Genomic DNA, 22287 nt, shown 5'->3' with positions numbered 1-22287 from the left:
AAACATGAACACTCACAAAGAATTCTTTTAATATTTCAGAAGATTTGTTTCCCATTGTTTAACTACAACAGGAAATAAAAATGCACAGATCGCCCCTTCCACTGCCCCATACGATTCACAGCGGTGACTTATTAGAGGAGAGCAGGAAATACAAGAGAACAGACCTTCTGACAACCCAACATTTCATCATTGAGGTTGTGAAACTACACACACACACTCAAAGAAAGAAGCCTGAACCAACGTCTTGGCCTGGCGACGCAGAACAGTCGGGAACTGGAGGGACAGGGACAGATGGAGAGCTCGTGCATGTTGCTGAGGCTGGTGGCACAGATGAAGACTCCCACCAGCTCCCCACCTGGGCCTCCCCTGTCCTCAGCCAGGAACCTGCTCACAGCCCTGACCTGTCACAACTGTCACATGGGGGACACACAGCCACCCCCAGAGCCAGCCCTGCCCACACCATCCTGCGGAATGCACTCCACTCTCCTGCGGGACCCCTGAGCTCTCCCCAGACCTGGAACTGCCCCGTCTGCTGCAGAGCTCCAGGATCCCCCGCTCTTGTGAGAGTGACACTGGCCCAAGGCTTTCATAAATGTGTCGTGTTTCTCTCCACTCACCTTCCTACCTGGGCAAACTGTTAGACACGTTATTGGTGGAACCTGAACCTGCTGTGAGATCTGAGTCTTTCACTGAAGCCTTCTGAGCACTCCTCATGCAGTAAATACCATCGCCTGCGACGGGGGTCATGAAACTTATTTACAGAATGATACAGCCCAAATCACCTCACTTTATTTGCTCTTCATTATGTAGAACAATTTCTGTGCAATTTCTGCATCCATAGATGCTACCTGCCAGCAACTTCTTAAGGAGGAAACAGAAACTGTTTCCTGGGATGGAATGGGATAACTGACCCACCCAGTGTCAGGCAAGCAGTTCCAGAACTCACCCCAGGGCTCCTGATATCCGCCAAGCCCCTTGAAGCCACCAGCGCACCTCTATCCAGGAGAATTCCCAAAGTCTCTCCTTCTGACTCCACCACCAAGGAAACTGCAGAGAAAATACAGCACGTTAAAATATCTAGACGATACACTGAGTCAAATTAGAAAGTCAAGCTTTCCTTTTAAACGGTAAATGTCGACTTTGAATAATTTTGAATCTTCCCTTGACCCTAATTGTAACTCTTTTGATGAAAAGACTAAACAATTATGAAACATCAGCTTTGACAAATGACATCATCCATGTCTCTATCCGGCCACAGAAAGCCACCAAACTCTAGATGGTGGCGTTCGACCATCCCCCCCGGCCCAAGGGAATAGACGCTGTTGGACGAAGGATCCAGTTATACGTAAGAACACACTAGGAGCAAATCTCATCTTCCTTCTCTGGTACAAATGACTTTCTAGGAAGCAGGTGTGCAGATGACATTTTGTACGCAGTAAATGAACGAGAAGATGGCATTCCCTGTGATGTCCTACCTGTGGGGACACTAAGGAACTCTTGCACTGAATCCAGAATGTGGACAGCACTTCAGTTTGACTTCATGGCCCAACTAGAGAAAAGAGAAAAGCCCAGGAGGTTTTCAGTTGCAAAGAAGTTTTACCTCCAGTCCTGACACGTAAGAGACATTGCGGCCGACGTACCTGCTGCTTTCACGGAAAGCGGGCGTCCTGTGACGAGCTGCCTGCCTGACTCAGACGCTGTTGTTCAAACCTTCGGGTCTCGTGGAGCCAGAGTGGAGAAGTGTTGTCAGGTGGGGATGAGAAGGCGCCTCTGACCTAAGGCCGGCACACCTGCTTCTGTTTCTGGGAGAATGGAAAACACATACTTGTTTCTTTTCTCTTTTCATTTTGGAAACACACATTTGTTTCTTAAGTAGTAATTATCAACATTCTAAAGTAGACCAATGACTTTGTCTTTTTCAGAAAAGTGAAATTATCCTTCCAAAGGAACACCTCAACTCACCTGTTCCTCATGCAACTTGAGTGGGGTCTGGTTTCCCCCAGCTTCCAGGCCCCCGCCTGGAGGACCCTCGTGCACAACCCTGACAGCCCATTCCCACCAACCCCCCGGACAGAGTGCAAAATGCTGAAGCTGGGGAACTTGTTCTGGCACTTGTTAGCGCCACACCTGTGGGGGGTGGGGAACAGGGGACACCCTGCTGACCTCGGGGTGCTGCTCAAGGTCCATTACCTGCACTGTGCCAGGGAACAGGGCACCCCCTGAGGTTGGGGACCGTGTGCTGTCTTTACATGCACTCTTCCTGGAGAACACAGAAAACCCTGAAATGTCCGCAACCCATCCCACAAAAGCTTGGATGAGTGAGGACCCTGGAGTTCAGGGGTCTGGGGAGAGAGCTAGTTGGTGGACATCAGGCAGAAGAGACTTTCAAGGGAAAAAGAAAACCCATCTGAGTCCCCACAGTGAATTCACGTCATGTGCCCTTCAAGGACCCTATGCCCGGGATCCCCACCCCAGCACACAGCCCACACTTACCGAGCCAGGGTCCCCGCCCAGGAACTCTTCCAGCGCCCCTTTTCTGCCACCCCTCTGCATCCTAAGGCACCTCTGGGTCTGCCCACAGAGGACATAGCTCCACCCCCACGTGCTGATCAGTCCGGGAGGGTGGTGCCCTGAGTCCATTGGATGCTGCCCCTCCCTGTACCGGGAGACCCACACCGCCAGGCGTTACGGGTACTCCCGGAGGCGGGGCCTCCTCGCTGGAACACCTGGTCTGCGGGGCAGGCATGGGCGGGTCGTGAGCAGAGCCCCCTCCTCCAGACATCTGGCCCTTTCTGGGGACCCCCCTGGCTGCAGACCACTCTCAGATGCCTACACCTTCCCTTCCTGCACCAGCCCTGCCTGCAGAGCTGTTCCTGGCTCCTGGCAAGGTGAGCTGCTCTCAGACCTTCCCAGTCTCAGGCTTTAGGAAATGCAATGGTTGGGGGCCTGGGTGGCTCAGTCATTAAGCCTCTGCCTTCAGCTCAGGCATGATCCCAGGGTGCCCAGATTAAGCCCCACATCTGGCTCCCTGCTCAGCGGGAAGCCTCCTCCCTCTCACACTCCCCCTGCTTGTGTTCCCTCTCTCACTGTGTCTCTCTCTCTGTCAAATAATAAAATCTTTTAAAAAAGGAAAAGCAATGGTTTCCCACATTTCCAAGGCAGTTTTAAGACCCAATAAGTAATGCTTTAAGGGGGACGAGCTTCACCTTCTGGTGTCACCCATGGAGTGGAGAGTGCTTGTCAGACCTTCCAAGCATCCTTCTAGGATGAGCCCTTTTGTGCTGGAAAATACACACACATGCTCGGTTCTTCAGGGAAGCTCCAGGAAGAACGAGAACAGCCGCCCTTCTGTGCTGTTGGAGGTGTGACCCAGGAACACTGGTTTTTCACTTAAAAAGAAAACATACCGTTATCGTCGACACTAAAGGGACAAACTCCCTTAAACATTTTAGAGAGAAAGGAAGAGACCAAGTCAGGTCAGCTGCCTGGGAGACACAATCTTCACAAGGAAGGGAGTGCTCCGGAACATTCAGGGCAGGTTTCTATATTCGTTTTGTTTTACATACAGACTTACACATCATCATGAAAAAGAACATTCCAGAAAGTTACAGACTTTTTCTTATGTTTTCAGGATGTGCATGTCCATATGATGTTAATCTTATGGGAGCGGGAGAGGTTCTTTCATTTTTTTTCTTCTCTTTATGTTTGCAATGGCATTTTTGGTTATCTTTTTCTTCTGGAAGCAGATATACAACATGGGCTTGGGGCAGAAATAGGGCCCATGCTCTGAGGTTTTGCCCAGTCATTTTGAGTTTGGTTAAAGGATAGCTTCCCTGGGAGCCCAGGATATGGGCCCATGGATGGTAAAAGACAGAAATTTCCACTATCATTCTAATTACAACTAAAGAGAGGAACTTGAGACAAAAGCACCTTTAACAACAGTACCAAGAAATCAAAATGATGCCTACAGAAGTTACCTGTTCCATGGTCAACAGAGGTAACAGAGGTGTTCACAGAAGCTGTGCTCCTCCCTTTATCCTGCCCAAATCCCTGAAGCACACAGATAATTTCAAGTCAGATTTTTAGAACTTCCCAACATCTTAGAGATGTCTGGCACCATTCCCTTGGACTACAGAATAAAACGGAGTAGCTCATTGTCCAACACTAATTTAAACATGAAGTCCCCCTAAAGCTTGGATACACTGTCTTAGTTCTTTCTCTGCAGATTTTAACTAACATAAGTCATAGTCATACCATATAAACACTAAGATGGTTGCAAAATAAGTCATTGTGGGTAAGGGAATAGTTTACAAGCATTGTCTTACTGTGTAGAAGAGGCTGAGTGGAATGTTTTTAAATATTATTTCAGACTGGTATTAGAGCACACTCTGAAAATACCAGAGGCTGAATCAATTTTAAAAAGATAGTTCTTTCGGGGGCACCTGGGTGGCTCAGTGGGTTAAGCCTCTGTCTTCAGCTCAGGTCATGGTCTCAGGGTTCTGGGATCGAGTCTCACATCGGGCTCTCTGCTCAGCAGGGAGCCTGCTTCCTCCTATCTCTCTGCCTGCCTCTCTGCCTACTTGTGATCTCCATCTGTCAAATAAATAAATTCTTAAAAAAAAAAAAAACTCCTTTAAAAAAAAAAAGATAGTTCTTTCAGTAACTTTAATATCAGAAAAAATATTATGTCTCTAGTCCTAGGCATCTTCGAGTATCTTACTCAAAGGTCCTCCAGACTTCAGGACCATGATGGGCAGAGGTAAACAGGCCAGCTGAATTCATTCCAGTTGGCCACACAAGAAGAAAATCCTGAGACCTGACATGTTTCCTGATCCAGAAGACCAGAGGTAAGAGGGAAATACTACCACGTATGGAATAACAAGGGATTTGGAGTCAGTTTGGGGATCCCACTTAGGTTTCTGATCCTAAAATCCTCTGTGACTCAGCCCCAGAGTCGGGAGCCATGAGGGGCCAGCCCCGCTCCTGGCGCAGGCTCATGACCTGAAATGATCCTCGCTTTGAGAGGACAGGTCTCCTTCAGGAACCAGGGAGGGGAAAAGCCCCTCTCCCCTCCCTAGCTCCAGGACTCCCAGGACCCTGCAAGAGCTCTTCATTCGAGGAGGAGTCATGGAGAGCGTGTGTGTCCCATCGGCCCAGCAAGTGAAAGAACCAAAGCCCAACGCTCAGGCTCTAACAGAAGCAGAATTTCAATGTCCTGTTTGGGGGCAGCCACCTCCCCTCTTACGTGGCTTTGGGGGACCCCAGGGAAAGTCTTCCTTGCTCTTGTGCCCTCAGAGGGAGCAGCTGGCCCTGTGTCCAGGGTCCCCACCCTGTCCCACTGCTGAGGAAGAGCCACACAGAGGGACCTGGTATCAGGAACGTGGTCTCCCAGGGGCCTGGCAGCTGCGTGGAAAGGCTGAATGGCTTTGGGAGGAGGAGTGCTTGCTGGTAACACTGTGCACCATCCCCCACTGCACTCTGCAACCCAGGCTCTGTGCCCATCATAGGTCAGTCACCAGCATCCCATATGTTCCTGCCACAGGAGTGATCACTAAGGATCACCACATTGCACAGAGGCGGAGAGTGAGGCCCAGAGAGGTAAGGCAAATGGCGCCAGTCACAGGGCTGCTCAGCAGAGGGGCTGGAAGGCCAGCCCTCCCGAGCCCCCACTAGCCCAGCCAGGGATTCCCTGAGCCCAGAGCGAGCCCTCCCCTGCCTGCCCAGCCACACACTGGCCCCTGAGCTGGATGATGGGCTGTTCTTCTTGGCCCTGGGGGTGTTACTGGCTGACTAGGAAGGGGAGTACAGCTGGTGGGACAGACTGTAGCTACAGGACACAGTGACAGTCGGAGCTAGCAGGAGTCACACTCTGGTCTCCCTCCCGGAGCCTGCCTCAGAGCTGGAGTCTGGGTGCCCTAGGGGCCGGCACACAACAGGGCCTGCGCTGACCAGGGAGCCACGGCCCCCATGGAGAGTCCATTCTGCCCTCTCCCAGCTCCTGTGGCAAATCACCTCTCCCCACTGTGTGGCTCCAGGCCCCGGAACCAGACCCCATAGGGCTGGCTCGGCTCCAGCTCGTAATGAGTTTGCAGCCCCCAGAGCAGCTGGATTTCCTGGGGCTGGAGAGAGGACTGGCTGCAGACAAGGACTGGGCTGGGGGAAATGCGGGGCCTCGTGGAGGGTGAAGGATGGGGCAGGGGCCGAGTCCTGGGGCCACTGCTAATGTCTAAAAAGGGCTGAAATCCCTGACTGCCCACGGGGTCCCTCATTACAGTAACAAAATCCCTCACACTCGGGCATTCTCCCCGGCCTCCTTCCCACATCTCTGACTCCAGCCAGGGCTGCAGCCAGGGACAGGCTGGACCTCTGTCCCAGGGTCCTACCAGGAAGGTGAGGAAGGAGGAGAAGAGAAGGGCAGTGGGGTGGACTGCTCTTCCCCCTGCCCTGAGTGGGCCTCCACTGCTGTCTCCAGGTCCTCTGGCCCAGCCCTGCACTTAGCTGGACCCTGGGAGGCAGTTTGCATTCCCGGCCAGCTGGGTGGGGGTATTCAGTGACCTTTGTGTCCCCAGATGTCCAACCCGCCTGGCCTTGCACCCTGAGGCTTGCTGCCCAGGGTGGGCATGGTTCCTGGGCTAAGTGGACTTTGGGGCCACAGAGCCCTTGGCGGTGGTGAGGGACATGGGAGACCGGTCAGGTGCGGAGCCATGGGTCTCGTGCACACATGCCGCAGGATTGGGTCACGGTATAGGTGCTGTGTGCAGGTCCCCTGTGCACACCGGGCCCTCTCAGGAGGGAGGCCTGTGTGCCTGGTGCACTGTCCTCCACCTATCCCTGGAAGAGTGGGCAAGTTCAAGCATTTCCATGTCCAACCCTCAGGGACAGCTGGGAACCTAGGGTCAAGAGAGGCAGGGACTCACCAGGACAAATGGGGGGTACAGAGTCCAAGAAGCAGGGCTGCTCTCCAGTCCCAGGCCAGCCCCAACCCTCCCGTGAGGTTCACTTTGGGTGTGAGACCTCTCAGATCCTCGGGGATAGCTACCCACCCCATCCCATGCGGGGATATGACCTTGGGCATCCCCGGGCAGGTAGAGGCATGTGCGCCTGTGCACACACACATCACTCTGACTTCCCAGCTTGGGGTCAGAAGGGGCAGACACCCTGGGAGCGAGGTGGGTAACAAGGGGGAAAGAAGAAAGAGGTCGGAGACAGCTGGACAGCTGGGCCATGGGGTCAGGGGCATCAGGACCCCTGGCAAGAACCCAGATCCATAGCATGGGGAGGGGAGACAGGACAGGCTGATGGTCGGGGGGTCCCCAAGGGGCCCAGGGGGGTTGCCAGGGCACTGGGAGAGGACAGGGTCTGGGGCCTGGTGTCCATCACCATCCTGGGCTACTGGAAGTTGGAAGAGATACCCCCCAAGTGCAGACAAGGCTACAGTACAAAAGGCCTCAGCTACTCTTCTGTCAATGGGGCCGTAGAGATGGGGTGTCCCTAGGCTCCCACAGGCTTGTAGCAAAGTCTGTTGGCCTTGGATCTTCATCCCTGAGCCACTGTGCTCCCAGTCCTGGGTAAATGCTTTGTACTCCCTCGAGGTCCTTCTGACCAGAGGACAGCCTGGGGGTTTGGGGGCCTAAGGACCTGGGTTTGCAGAATGTGGCAGAGCACTGGGCCACTGGTCTGGGGACCAAGGTCAGGACCCTCCTTGTTGCAGCCAGGGTCCCCATTGGGAAGAGGTTCCAGAGTCAGTGCTCTGGTCAGGGTGAGGAGGCCTTAGGAGGGAACAAAGCACCAGGACAGGAGAGGGAAATGGGGAGAAGGTAGGCCTCTGAGGTTTCTCACATCGCCCCCAGAGACCACAGATCCTGCTCCTGGGAGAGACACAGAGACACACAGAGAAGACAGAGACAGAGAATGAACACAGAGAGGGAACCAGGAGAAGTTACAGACTTTCTTCCATCAGGTTGGAAACAACATCCCATCATTGTGCTCCATTCTGTTCCTTAGAGCACAGTCACACAGGCCACCCATGCTGGAGGGGTGTGTGACAGGATTCAGGAATGCCAGGAACTACTGTGGGGACTTCCAAGCACACAGGTGCAGACAAGGCCCTGGGACCTGGGCCCAAAACTAATCGGAGCCCCTGGAAGTCTGTGTCACAAGAGGACAAGGTCAGAATCAGTTCGCTGCAACCTTCCCACGGGGGCTGGGGAGACAGGCAGGAGGAAAGTGGCTTTGCCTGGACTCCAGAGCAGACCCAGGCCCCTCTGAGCTGTTTCTATGCCCTGCCCAGGCCCCCACTCATTCTTGCATTGCCACGTGCATGTCCCAGCCTCCTGTGATACCAGGAACGTACATAGAGGTCCTAACCTTGATGGCGTCCCTCGAAGTAGAAGCCAGAAGACCCCACTGTGCAGTTGGGGAGCCTGGGGAGGCCCTGAGAGGCGCAGAGTCTGTCCAGGGTCACAATCCTGGGCATGAACAGGAGCCCAGTCTAAACCCAGCTCTGTGTCCTTACAGTGGGGACACCGTCCACACCCAGGCCTCACGGGTTCTGTAGGTAGATTGTGTGGGTGTCACTGTATAGACAGGGCATGGGGTAGAGGGTGAGCATTGAGCAGCAGGGGCAGGGGAGCCCTCAGGGGGCTCTGGTGTGAGGAGAAAGTCAGGTAAGGCGTCCCCAGGAAGTGGTGACCTCACTTTCCTGACAAGAGAGCCCAACAGAATTTGGAACCCAGGTAACCAGGCACCCACATTCCAGAGACAGCCCCCTGCCCAGCTCATTTCCTTGGAGATTCTCAAAAGAAGGACATGTTTGCGTGTTGCATCCCAAAGTCCGGAGGCTGCAGGCAGAGGAAAGCACACCCTGCAAACACTTTCCCTCGCTGGGGATGTCATATCAGGGTCCCTGATATCTCTGGTCATTTGGCTGGAAGTATAGAAAGGTGGCACCATGAGGCCCAGAGCCAGTCCCCAGCCCCATATGCTTTGATCCGACCTGTGCAGCCCCAGGTCGCCTCCCCATGCGTGTGTGTGTGTGTGTGTGTGTGTGTGTGTGTGTGTGTTTGTAAAGAATGCTCATGGGTGCACCCACCCACTCAAGAGCAGGTTGACAAGAGGTCAGATGCCCGGTGGGCAGGTCATGTTCACACCCCAGGTCAAGGCTGGCTGGGTGGGATGGGGTGTGGGGGACTGTGGGCTTCTCCCCAGGGTTTATCCTGCATCCTGCAGGTATGGGTCCCTGTCCCAAGTGTGGGGCTGTGCACGCACATGTCTGTGATCTGGGAGCAGCAGGGGGACTGGGTAGGGGGACAGTGAGAATCGCCGGGCAGGGCTGTGATGTGTCCGATCCAGCTACCGGTCCCTGTCTTTGCAGAACACCAGGGATGATGAAACAAGAAGGAGGCTGGTGGATACCGGTTCTATCTGCCTGACACAGGGAGTGACCGTAGGGGGCTCTCCAGGAGCAGGGACTGGGGACTGCCTGGGAAGGCCTCGGACACTGCCCAGGCCACTGTCCTTGGTGGTACCACACCCGACTGTGGTCCAGGACTGGAGCCCACGGATGCCAAGCCCAAGGGTGAGAAGGCCAGAGCTGGGTGTATGTGGGTGTCTGGGGATGGGTCGGTGGCGGGCCCACAGGCAGGAGACCCCAGAGGCTGGTGTGCGGCCAGGAGCAAGAACTGGGCTCAGAGCAGCCAGCGGGAGGACTGCAGTTGAGATGTCCCGCCGGTGAGGGCTCCTTCCGGGCTGTAGCTTCTCTGGGAGGCCCTGGGCTGAGTTCTGTCTCCGCAAAGGAAGGCAAACATGTTCTTCATTCCAGGATCTCCAATGAAATGAGCTGGGCAGGGGGCTGTCTTTGGAATGTGGGGGCCTGGACACCTGGGTCTAGCTCTGAAGAGCCAGAGTGGGCCCCAACTTCACCCGCAGCTCCAGAGGCGGGGATGGTGCCTGGAGAGACTTCAGCAGGAGACCAGGAGCCAGCACAGACCAGGCACCTGCCCACGGAGAGCCTGACGCTGTCCCAGAGGAGCTGGTGCCTGCCCCTGCCCCTGCCCCAGCCCCTGCTCTAGTTCCTGCTCCTGTTGCTACCCCTGCCCCAGCCAGAGCCACTCCCCGCTTCCCCTGCCCTAGCCTGTGCTTCTGATCTTGCTTCTGTCCCTGCTCCCGTCCATGCCCCTGCCCCTGCTCCTGTGGGGCTCCCAGAGCCACATCCAGAGCCCACAGGCTGCTCCTTGTACAACTGTCCCTTGTTCTATCCCACGAACCCGACGGCCCACAGGAATGCTTCATCCCCTACCTGTATATTCTTTCTCTGATACATATTAACTGTTATTTTATCTCCCCATGTTCTGTGTACTGTTTATTATTTGTTTTCAATAAAATTACTTGTTTTCACTTGAACACATCACGAGCGTTAAGCACATTCCCAACGATGTGCCACCACACCACAGAACATCGCAGCAGGACATCTCCTTCCCCAAAGGAGACCCTGAACCCAAAGCCCTCCCTGCATTTCTCCTCCAGCCAGGCCTCTCGCAACCCCTAAGCTGCTTTCTCTCTGTTCCTTTACCTGTTCTGGATGTTTCTGTATGTGGAATCACACAGTATGTGCCGTGGTGTCTGCCCACCTGTTTTCAAAGGGGACTTGACTTTTTCTGTGTTCATGTGACATAGGACTTCCCTTATTCGATATTGAGACCCGATGGATTAGAGATGAGATGTAATCATAGAGCCCCTTTAGGAATTATGAGCACAATCTCGGGCCCAAGACCCCTGTTCCTGCTGGGACACCACAGCCTGACCCCAGACAGGACACGGCTGGCTCCTCCTGTGTCCCACACAGAAACCAGAAAAATGCAGAAAGCTGGAAGACAAACCACAGAGGGCAAACGCATCACTCACAACCCAAGGCCAGAGAAAAGTTTCCCCTGACTCTGCTCCAAACAGGCTCCAAGTCACAGGGTTCCACAGGGACAGAGACCAAATGCATGCAAGTTCAGCGGAGAGGTTAGGCACACGGGGAGTATGTATCAGAGACCCAGGAGCTCCCAGGGAAGGACTCTGGCAAAGAAATCCCTATGGAGGCAGGACTTGTCACCCTCAGAGTGGCAGGTGTTTGGTCTGGGGACCGGCAGCCCTGGGGAGAATGTGAAGAACCAGAAGTCCAATGCAGGTCCCCTGGAGAGAAGGGTGACGGGCACCCCTGTCTGGGAAAACAGTGTGCAGGCCCCATTCCAGCCCACAGGGGCACCCATCACCTAGCCGTGCTCGGCCTCAGACTCAGCCCCAGAAACTCTAGCGTAGTGTTTCACAGATGCATCGTCAGGAGTGTGCAGCACAGCAGTGGTGGAGAGAACAGGGAATGGAACAACACTCATGCCCAAGGAGATGGAAGGGATCCACGGTCCCAGTCCTCATGACAGAATGTCCTGTAGCTACTGTCCCAGTGTCGTCCGGGCACAGGATTCAGGAAACCCCTCCTGAGAGCCCCCCACCACCACCCTGCTCCTGGGAACATTCAGAATTGTTTGAGGAGGTGGAGGGGATCCAAAGGACAGCAGGGCCAGGAAGGAAGGTCAGCACTGGGAGGGCAGATGGATGTGCCCTGAGCCACCATCCAGGGCCCAGGCTATGATGCCCTCGGACCTCACCCCAAACAATGGCTCCTGATGTACGGACCGGACTTCTGTGCTTTCATTCCCTCCTTCCCTACCTCATTTATTCACTCTCTCATTCAATAGCCCCCTCTCCTTCCCCTCTGCCCCTCCCTTCCCTCCCTCTATCACCCTCCCTGCCTCCCTCCCATCCCTCCTCCCTCCTTCCCCTCCCTTCCTCTTCTCTTTCCTTCCCTCTTTTCTCTCCTTCCCTCCTTACCCTCCCTCCATCCTTTCCTCCCTCATTCAGCAGATCTGGGGTGTCCCTGCTCTGTACTGAGGACTGGGGCTTCATCAGTGAGAAGCCCCCAAACCACGAGGTGAGGTCCACTGTGGGAGGTGACAGGAGGCAGTCCTCAGGGCTGTTCCTGAAAACAGAGGCCAGTTGCACAAAGAAAAGAATGGAGAGACCCATGCTTAGCACTCCCTCTAGGAAAATCTAGTCCTGAAAAGGGATGAAAAGTAAATATATCCTAGACTTCATGCAATGTGAGAATTAGTGGCCTGCACACCCTGATTCCTAGAAGCAATGAAGAGTAAATCAGCCAGTGTCAACTGGGGGTTTGTGACACAACTTTTCTGACCAAATGACAGCATTTCAGCCAACATCTCCAGGTTCTCCGAGTTTTCCCTAGGGCCTCTGTGATCCTCTGACTCTTCCATCGACCTCCTTGGGAAGCTCTGTCCTGTCGTCTTGTCTCCTGCCTTTTCTGCGACACTTCTGTGGTGTCCCCTCCCCCCACCAGGGCCACCCTCACCAGGATTCCCCATGCCCCTTGGGTGGGTGCCCACACCCTACGTTGGGCTCCATGAGCCCCATGTTTTGTGCAAGGCCTGTGTGCTCCCTCTGGAGTCACCTCGTATCTCCCATGTAGTGGCCTGCATCTCCCTGCACTGGGTCTCCTCTGACGAGTCTGTGAGGCCTGCCTGTGCCCATGTCACGGGCATGGAAGTGCGAGTCCAGAAGGTACAGACAACCTGCTCCCAGTCCCAGCGTGTGGATCCTGGGCCGAGAGTGGTCCCTGAGCAGAGGAGGAGTTGGGCCCAGGGAGCCTGAGGAAGGACGTGGCACAGTGAGCCCCCAGGAGGAGAGTGAGCATCGTGGGGGTCTGGCGCTCAGGCCTGCTGGGAGACCATGTCCCACCCACACTGGATCTGTCCCCAGGGCTGGAGTTCATCGGGGTACCCACCCTCCCAGGCTGCAGGCTGGCAGTGACTGGCAGGGGAGGGGCACGGCTGGTGTAGGAGAGAGCCCTCAGGCAGAGGGGAGGGGGCAGGTGCTCCCTCAGCAGCAGGTGCACTAGGGCAGACTGGGGGGTGGGGTGTGCATCAGCAGACAGCAGTGTCTGCAGCTGGGGTCTCTACATAGGCCCTCTCCTGAGGCTCAGCACAAGCTTGTCTGGATGGCTTGTGCTCCCAAACACAAAGTCTGACCCAGGACCTCCCCTCAAGCTCCGACTGCCAATCCTTTGTACTCAGCTCATGCGCAAGAAATGGCCAATATTGAGGTGGTGTTGGGCGCATAGAGACATGATTTTCTGGCCCACCCTGTAACATTGCTGGTATTTTAAAGATCTCAGGTTTTGATTCAAAAACCATAGGATGCTGGGAACCCCAAAGAGCTTTCTGAAAACCTGCCTCTGTGCCTTTCAACCCTCTCATCCCATCAGCTCAGCTCAGAAGCCTTCCAGGCCACAGACCCACGGTCTTGGGTCCTCAGACAGCCCAGATGACATGCCTTCAATCAGCGATCCAGGTGGGGCAGCAGGACACACTGTGGATTCCAGCTAATCCCCTCCCAGAAAGTGAGGGTGCTGCTGGATGAGTTGTCTGGAAACAGCCGGGTCCGGGTCCCAGGAAGACACCAGAGGCACAGGAGTAACTGAGGAGCATCTGAAGGTCAGGTAGGGACAGTGGGAGTCTTGGGTGGTTTTGCCTGGGGGCAGCTCCCGTCCCCCTAAATCCTCAGTGTGATGGCTCTGCTGGGGGACAGGGGAGGGACCAAGCCAGGAGGACACACACCTCTACTGTCAGAGGTCGCCAACTCCATCTGTGCACAGGTGGGGAAACCCGGCCACACCCCAAAGAATTTCTGTAAACAGGAGCCAACTCAGTGGCAGCCAACCTAGGAGGTCAGCCTTCCAGCTGCCTGAGGTGGGATCGACCCACAGACCAGCACACTAGCCAGAAATGGAGGAAGGAAAAGCAGCTCTGCATTTCAATAGTTTCTGAATTACCAGTTTGTTCCTATGGTTAGTATACTGTGCGAGGCCTTGAAAATGTTCTCATGCTCTCTGCTGGAGAGGTTCTTGAAAAATCTCTTGTTAATAGGTAAAACCATCCAGAATTGATCTTGGTTGGCACAGCCGTGCTGGGAAAAGTATGGAGTTTCCCCCAAATACTAAAAATAGAACCTCTGTATGATCCCACTACTGGGTAGACATTTGCAGGAAATGAAGTCAGTTTCTCGAAGTAAGATCCGCACACTCTCACCCAATGTCCTGGAGGAAGGGCAGCCACCCTTCGCAACAGAGCACCGGTGTGGGAGTAGTAGGCAACCCACCCCTGGAGGCAGGTGCCTCCCTGGACAAGGGACTGCCCCACGGCTGGGCTGTATCCACAGCAGCTCATTCAATGTCCTGGATACTAGGAGGAGACAGAGTACAGCACCAGGCCAGTGAGCGTCAGGACACACTGCCCAAATACAGCACCTTGGCAAATTAAATACAGAAACAAAGAATTTTCCATAGAGCAGATGCAGGAAGATCCCTCTGATAACCAGCCATCAGCCCTCCTTCCCTGAAGCAGGTTGGAATACTCCCACAGGAACTTCCTCTCCCCAGACCGCAAGGAGGACGTGCTGATCACCAGAGTCAAGGAATTTAGGGCCACAAAGGCCGTAGGAACAAACCTGGTTAAACTAACCTTTATCTTCCTAGTTACTTTTTTACCGTTTACCAGCCCTAGCTCAAACCCCTGTGTCTCAATTCTTCATGCATTGATTGTTTCTTTGCCTAAAACATAGAACTGTCTGCTCCAATCGCCTCTGCTGGTCTCCATGTTCCTGGGAGGCTCCCACCAGAAAAGTCCATACACTCTGCCCGCTTTTCTCCTGTTCCTCTGTCTTTGTCAGTTTCCAGACCCAGCAGGGACCTTAAGAGGAGTTGAAGAAAATTTCCTCTCTTGCAGCCCTGGGCCGGGGATGGTGGCAGGGGAGTCAGGAAAACCCATCCCGTCTTCCTGACCTTGGTCAAAGCCGCCCTCTGCTGGGAAGCAGCACAGGGCTGTGGGTGGCCGGGGGAGCCCCGGAGAGGCAGGTGGAACATGTAGGAAGCTCCCTGACCCCCAGCCAGGGGACGTGGCCCCACTGACAAGTCCAGGGTGTGATGATGAATATTATCATGGAAGCTTCCCAAATATCAGACCTTCCCCACCCCAGGCTTCATTATTGCTGCTCATTGTGGTTGCTGCTGTTGGCTTAGTGACTTTTCTGAGCTAACTTTGTCCAGTCTGTGTTCTGTGCCGCGAGTGGCCGCTGAACCCCCGTGCTGTTAATTTCGTGGTCAGCCAGGGGCTGGGCAGAGGGGTCACTGGTGTTTCCGAGCTATGGCTACAGACTGGAGGGCCCCGCAGCCTCCTCCTCAGGTTCGAATAGTCTGCTCGAGCGGCTCACAGAACTCAGGGAAACACGTTACTTACTAGACGACCTGTTCATTCAAAGGACGGAACTCAGGACCAGGCAGCTGGAAGCGACGAGCAGGGCAAGGTGTGTAGCAAAGGGTCAGAGCTCCCCTGCTCTTGGAGGGAAAAAGGCCTTTACCCCCCTGCACTCTGACTTCCGTCTGTACTTCTGAACTGATGACGTCCCTCCTTCCAGCTCATCTGTTAATTCAAGTCAAAGACCCGGCGGGCACCAAAACGACCCCTCAAGCAATAACCACTGCCTGACCCCAGCACGACACCAGCAAGATCCCAAGACAATGACTGACTGCAACATTACTGACCTCCTGCACCAGCCCACCGACCTCTGTCCCAGATTTTCCTCATATAAAAGCCCAGGAGTGTTTTCATCATCTTGAGACCATGCCAGTCCTCGGCCTTCTGACGTCAGCTGCACTGAAATACATTCCTTTCACGTGTCACCACCACTCGTCTCTCTGCCTTTGGATCTGGGACACTGTGGACAGTGCAATGTAGCAAGCCAAATCCCAGGCCTGACCCCGCCGCTGCTGCTCTCGCTGCAGTTCTGCTGTGGCTTAGTGACAGTTCTCAACTGATTTTATCGAATCTGTATCCCTCGTCATGTGTGCCCACAGGTGTCTGGTCTGTGAATGTAGTGGTCAGCTGTCGACTGGGTGAGATTTCCTTAAACATCTGGAAACTGCCCTCCTCCTGGGAGAAAAAAAAACCTTCCAGTCTTTGCAGATGGGTAGGAGGGCTCTGGGTGCGTGGGTGTCGGGATGCACCTTCAGCACCAGCCAGGCCTCTTAGCACTCTGCCTTGGCCTTCGCTCCCTATTTGCCGAGTCTGACAATCGCCAGAGGGCAGAGCCTAGGGCTTTCTCAGGTCGGCCCTGAGCAGGCACCCAGCCCACGCATGCAGTGTCCCAGGGGCTCTGGAATATGTCCGAGCTTCCAGGCCCTTCCTCCCTAAAGTTCCTCATCACCCAGCCTTTCTTCCCGTGATTCTGCTTGGTTTCCATTTGCCCCAACTCTTATCCATAGCCCTAGGCAGCAGAGACTCACATACGCCTTTAAATGGTTTGGACCCCGAATGTCCTCCAGTAGCCACCTCACTACTGGGAGAGTTGGTGGAAAGCAACAAGTCACAGAGGAACCCAAGGGTCTGGACTAGGTGTGTCCCTCTCCTGATGTGGGGACATCTGTGAGAAGAGCAGGTGGCCAGCTGGTGGGGGAGGGGTGCAGGCACGTGGTGTGGACAGGACAGATGGGATAGGTGAGGCTGAGACCCCCAGGGTATGTTCCTGCATCTGGGCTGAACTGGTCTTCAAAGCTGCAGAGTGGTTGGGATCATCTTCAGGCTGAGGAGGGAAATGAGGGGAGCAGAGGGGACTGAAGAGGCTCGGCTTAGACAGGAAAGGGCTGAGCCATTCCTTTAGGGGAAAGGCGAGTCAGGTCCGGGCTCATGGGGACAGAACTTGAGCCCACTGTGCTCCGTGAAATAAGCCAGTCCCTAAAGGGCTGATACTGGAGGAGGCTACTAGTGAGGGACAGAGAGCGCTCCAGCTCATAGAGGTGGAAGTAGCTGCTGGGGGCTGGGGAGGGGAAATGGGGATTCGGGTCTTGTGGGCAGAGGTTCAGCTTGGGGTGATGAAGAAATGGTGGTGATGGATGGAGGTGGCAGGTGGAGAAAAGTGAGTGTATTTATCGCACTGAATTGGACCTGAAATGTGCTTAACAGTATCAGTTGTACGTCAGTTACAGCACAATAGAAAAGAAGTGAGGCAGGAGGATGGGGTGAGGCAGGAGGACGGCATGAGTCAGGAGGACAGAGCCATCCCAAGTCCCAGGAGGGCAGGGATCCTGTATTTTAGTTCTCACTCTCATGCTTTGTGCCCTGTTGGAGCTCACAGCAGGCACTCAGTGAATGCTCACTAAGATGCCGTGCAGGCAGATGAGGGCACAAGTGCAGACCCACCGGTGGGCACTGAAGAATCCCAATGGGACATGCATCCAGACTGAGTGAGCGCCCACATTTCACAAGTGTCAGCACAGAAATAGCCATTTAAAACCAAGGCAGGTGACCATAAGCTGTATTACAAGGCGGTAATCATCGAGACAGTATGGTATCAGCACAAAATCAGACACAGATCAGCAGAACAGAATAGAGAACCCAGAAATGGACCCTCCACTTTATGGTCAACTAATTTAACGAAGCAGGAAAGAATGTCCAATGGAAAAAAGACAGTCTCTTCAATAAATGACGCTGGAAACACGGGACAGTCACATGCAGAAGAATGAAACTGGACCATTTCCTTATACCACACACAAAAATAGACTCCAAATGGATGAAGGAACTCAATGTGAGACAGGAATCCATCCAAATCCTTGAGGGGAACGAAGGCAGCAACTTCTTTGACCTCAGCCACAGCAATTTCTTGCTAGACATGTCTCCAAAGACAAGGGAAACAAAAGCAAGAATGAACTGTTGGGATTTCATCAAGACAGAAAGCTTTTGCACAGCAAAGGAAATGGTCAACAAAACCAAAAGTCAACCAACAGAATGAGAGAAGATATTTGGAAATGACATATCAGATAAAGGGCTAGTATCCAAAATCTAGGAAGAACTTATCAAACTCCACACCCACAGAACAAAATAATCCAATCAAGAAATAAGCAGAAGACACGAACAGATATTTCTCCAAAGAAGACATCCAAATGGCCACCAGACACCTAAAAAACTACGCAGCATCCCTCAACATGAGCGAAATACAAATCAAAACTATAATGAGATCCACCTTATACCAGTCAGAATGGCTAAAATTAACAAGACAGGAGACAACAAGTGTTGGTGAGGTTGGAGCGAAACAAGAACTTTCATACACTCTTCGTGGGAATGCAAGCTGGTGCAGCCACTCTGGAAAACAGTGTGGAGGTTCCTCAAGAAGTTGAAAATAGAGCTCCCCTACGCCCCAGCAATGGCACTCCTGGATATTTGCCCCAGTGATACAGATAGAGTGAAAAGAAGGGCCATCTGCACCCCAATGTTCATAGCAGCAATGGCCACGGTCGCCAAAGTGTGGAAAGAGCCAAGATCCCTTCAACAGATGGATGGATTAAGAAGATACGATTCATATACACAATAGAATATTCCTCCGCCATCAGAAGGGAGAGAAGCAGGTTCCCCGCCAAGCAAGGTGCCCGATGTGGGACTCGATCCCAGGACCCCGGGATCATGACCTGAGGTGAAGGCAGAGGCTTAACCAACTGAGCCACCCAGGCATCCCATCTGCCATCAGAAGGGATGAACACCCACCATTTGCACTGACATGGATGGAACTGGAAGGGGTTATGCTGAGTGAAATAAGTCAAGCAGAAAAAGACAATTATCACACGGTTTCACTCGCACATGGAACATAAAGAATAGAGCGCAGGAGCACAGGGGAAGGGAGGGAAAACTGAATGGGAAGCTGCGGTTCACGTCCCGCAGGGAATCGCCGTCCCGCCGCCGGTGAGCGTCCCCGTTCCCCGGAGCCCGGCCTGTCGTCCTCCCGGGACCCGCCTTCCCGCTCCCGGCCGCCGCCTCCTCCGTGAAGCCGCGGTCGTCTCCGCGCTCCCGGCGCCGCCCCCGGGGACGTGATTCGCTGCCGGGACGCGCCCGCCGCCCCCCGGACGCGCCCTCGGAGCCGCAGAGCGAGGCGACGAGCCGACACACTCGCGCCTCAGCGTCCGCGACCCGCGGCGTCTCCGCGGCCCGGAGCAGCCTCGTCCGCCAAATCGAGACACGGGGAGCCCCGACCCGGGGAGGGAACAGGCCGGTCCTCTCACAGCCGCCGCCGACCGCGGACACGGAGGGGACGCGCGGGGTTGGGAGACGCTCGGGGCTCCGGGAAGAACCGCGGGGAAACACCCGCCGTCCCCGCCGCCGTCTACACAGTCCGCTGTCGCTCCGGGACGCCCGGACTCCGGCCAGCCCCGCGGCAGCTGTGGACGCGGGAAGGACGCGCGGGGCCAGGCGGGAGGGGCGGGGGGAGCGCGAGCCCCGAGGGGGCGGCCGCGCCCGGACCGCGGACCGTCTGAGGAGCCGCAGGAGCCGAGTCCGCGGCGCACGGACACAGCCGCGACCCGGGGCACATCCGAGCCCGGAGAGGGGGGACCCCACAGCCCCGCGCTCAGCCCCGCGGGAGGCCGCCGCGCCGCACACAAAATCGCGCAAGCCCAGTGTCCACATGTGCGCCCTTCCTCCGGGGGTCCTGACAACACGCGCCCCCTCGACAGTGCCCCCTCAGGTGGCTTCTGCTCACCTTCTCCCGCCGCAGGTCCTGAGGGGCCTGGACGGCTGTCAGCGTGGACGCCACCCCACGTCCCCCACAGCGGGTCCTGTCAGCGTGGACGCCGCCGCAGGAGCTCCGGAAGTCTCCACGGCGGGTCTCCAGGAGGCGGGGCAGGCTCAGGGCGGGAGCTGCGGTCTGGCGCCCTCTGCAGGCGGTGGAGGGCAGTGCAGGACTGGGGAGCTCACCCTTCAAAGGAAGCACCTGCTCCCTCCCAGGGTCCCGCTGAAGCCATTTCATTCTGGAAACTGCAGCTGCATGGAGCCCAGTATCCCCGACTTCTCCAAAAATAGCTAAGGAGCAATGAATTGGAAACAATATGCAATGAAAACAGTCCCTGACCCAAATGGTGGCACCGAACATGACCCTGGCCCTGACCAGACCCACACTCTGACCTCAACTTACTCTCAAGACTGGCCCTGACCCCAATCCAAGACCCTAACCCTAGCCCCCAACTCAAACAGTATTCACAAGACTCAAAAGGTAGAAACTAAATATCCATCACTGCTGAATGCATAAACAAAGTGTGGTGAAGGGTTTGAAATTGGGTTCAGGTTCCAGGCAGAGTTCTATTTTATTTTTTTTTTAAATTCTATCTATTTATTTGACAGACAGAGATCACAAGTAGACATAGAGGCAGGCATAGACAGAGGGTGAAGAAGGCTCCCTGCTGAGCAGAGAGCCCAATGCAGGGCTCAATCCCAGGACCCTGGGATCATCACCTGAGACCAAGGCAGAGGTTTTAACCCACTGAACCACCCAGGCACCCCTTCAGTCAGAGTTCTAGATAAGGCTTGGGTTTAGGGTCAGGGTGAGGATTTAGAGTGATGGGCAAGGGAACAGTTAGAGTTTAGGGCTTTATGTTTATGATATAGGGTTTAAGACTCAGGCCTTCTGGGATAAAGTTGACGGTCAAATTTGTGGTTTGGGTTCATGCTGGGATTTTGGTTCAGAGTTCATAGCTCAGAGTTCTGGTTTAGGGTTTGGGCTCATGGTTCAAGCCTTGGATCCAGGACTCAGGTTCAGAGTCCAGGCTTCGGATTCAATTTCAGGTTTGGGATTCAGGGTTCCAGGTTGGGCTTTAAGGTCAGGTTAGGTTTCAGTGTTAAAGTTAGGGGTTAAGGTTAGGTTTAGGGATGACACATTTTCTTCAGTTGTCATCATGGACACAACATTTCTATTGGAAGTTTCTAAATCTGAAATATATTTCATCTGGATGTTAGAAGCTGGTTTAGAATTTAAGATCACAGTAACTCCCTACCGACATCATTCTGATCCTAGGGTCTCCCAGTCACCCAGAATTCGCTTTTGTCTTGGCTCAAACATACCCTTGGCAGAGAAGGGCGAGCTGCTGCTAAAGTCGGGATGATTTCACTATGGTAGCGGTGTGAAGCCCAGTATTGTGGAACTGTTCATGGAAAATGAAACAGGAGACGAATAATTGGTTGACTCCTGATTCTTCCACAATAACAAAGACCAAGTTTCCAATAGAATCTGATAATGTTCCCTAGGAAGGCCTATGGTCCTCATTACCAGTACCAAAAGAGGGCCCCCTCCCAAGTTTTAAACTAAGAATCACAGCAGGATACTTCCTACTTTGTGTCAAAAATAAAATTTTATTATTTGGCTGTTCCACTGTACAATTTGTGGAAGCACTGACAACATTTTCCTCTCTCAAATCCGCATCAACGCATGGGTAAAATGCAGGAAACGTTGTAATGCACTGCTCACTGGAATACCAAGTACAAGGAGGGCTATTAGGAGGAATAAAAAGATATCGAATATGAACCTCAGAACAAACACCCTTGATGGGCACTTAATGAGGATCCCTAACCATAAGATCTAACCTCTCATCCTGTGGAATTCACCCATAAAAATCATCACTAACAATAGCCTGCTGACGGCTGTAACCACCTTGCCATTGAACTCTAAGCTTGTAATACACACTCCAACCGCTAGGGACACACTTCTCAGCAGCAGAACAGGACTTGCCCACATCGCTGTAGATCATCTCTTACAGTGAAGCCAAAAAAAAATCCCACAGCTTGGAAATCCCAGCCATTAGGACAAAGTCGCAGAAGCACACCCAGAACTCAATAAAGGACAGACCTCATGAAGCGGACGCTGCAGATCACCACCATCCCACGAAGTAGCTCTGCAGTGTACCCCAGGTCTGTCCCCTTCCCAGGATCACACGGGGCACCTCATTCTTCCAATACTCCCTTCTCAGAACAAAACCGAGACTGTCCTCATCAGTCTTGTGTGCAAACTTTCACAGTGAGCCCTCCAGACACCATCTTGAGAGCACTCAACCTCTCACGCCGATCCTAGCAGACGGAAGGCGCTGCTCTCCCCAACTTCCGTACCAACTAGAGAAGACTTGGAACGAGTCTTGCCATACTCTATGCAAAGTCATGTTCTTCATCTGCAAAATGCTGGACAGTGAAATACCACGGATTCCCCGCACCTTCTTGAACCTAGGTAAATTGAAGATACAGCTTGGCCAGAGATGATATTTTCCCCAACTCCCTAGACACACACACACACACACACACACACACACACACGCATACCCTTCCCTTGTGCACTCCAAACCCATTTCCATCCACTTTGCTCATTCTC

The 22287-nt window shown here is 54.0% G+C and overlaps 1 long non-coding RNA gene across 1 annotated transcript; it reads right to left on the bottom strand.

The window, feature by feature from the left end:
• Positions 1–1646: 1646 nt before the first annotated feature.
• LOC125103253 (uncharacterized) lies at positions 1647–19739 on the bottom strand. Its single transcript, XR_007128330.1, has 4 exons — positions 19639–19739; positions 3978–4050; positions 3207–3389; positions 1647–1802 (listed from the first exon to the last, which is right to left on the bottom strand). It is a non-coding gene; the product is annotated as an uncharacterized LOC125103253 (long non-coding RNA).
• Between the last annotated feature and the right edge of the window lie 2548 nt (positions 19740–22287).

The sequence above is a fragment of the Lutra lutra genome, chromosome 6 (genome assembly GCF_902655055.1).
Source record: "Lutra lutra chromosome 6, mLutLut1.2, whole genome shotgun sequence".
In the NCBI taxonomy this organism is placed as follows: Eukaryota; Metazoa; Chordata; class Mammalia; order Carnivora; family Mustelidae; genus Lutra; species Lutra lutra.
The sequence above is the reverse complement of the archived record's forward strand: the minus strand, read 5'-3'. Positions and strand labels throughout refer to the sequence as shown.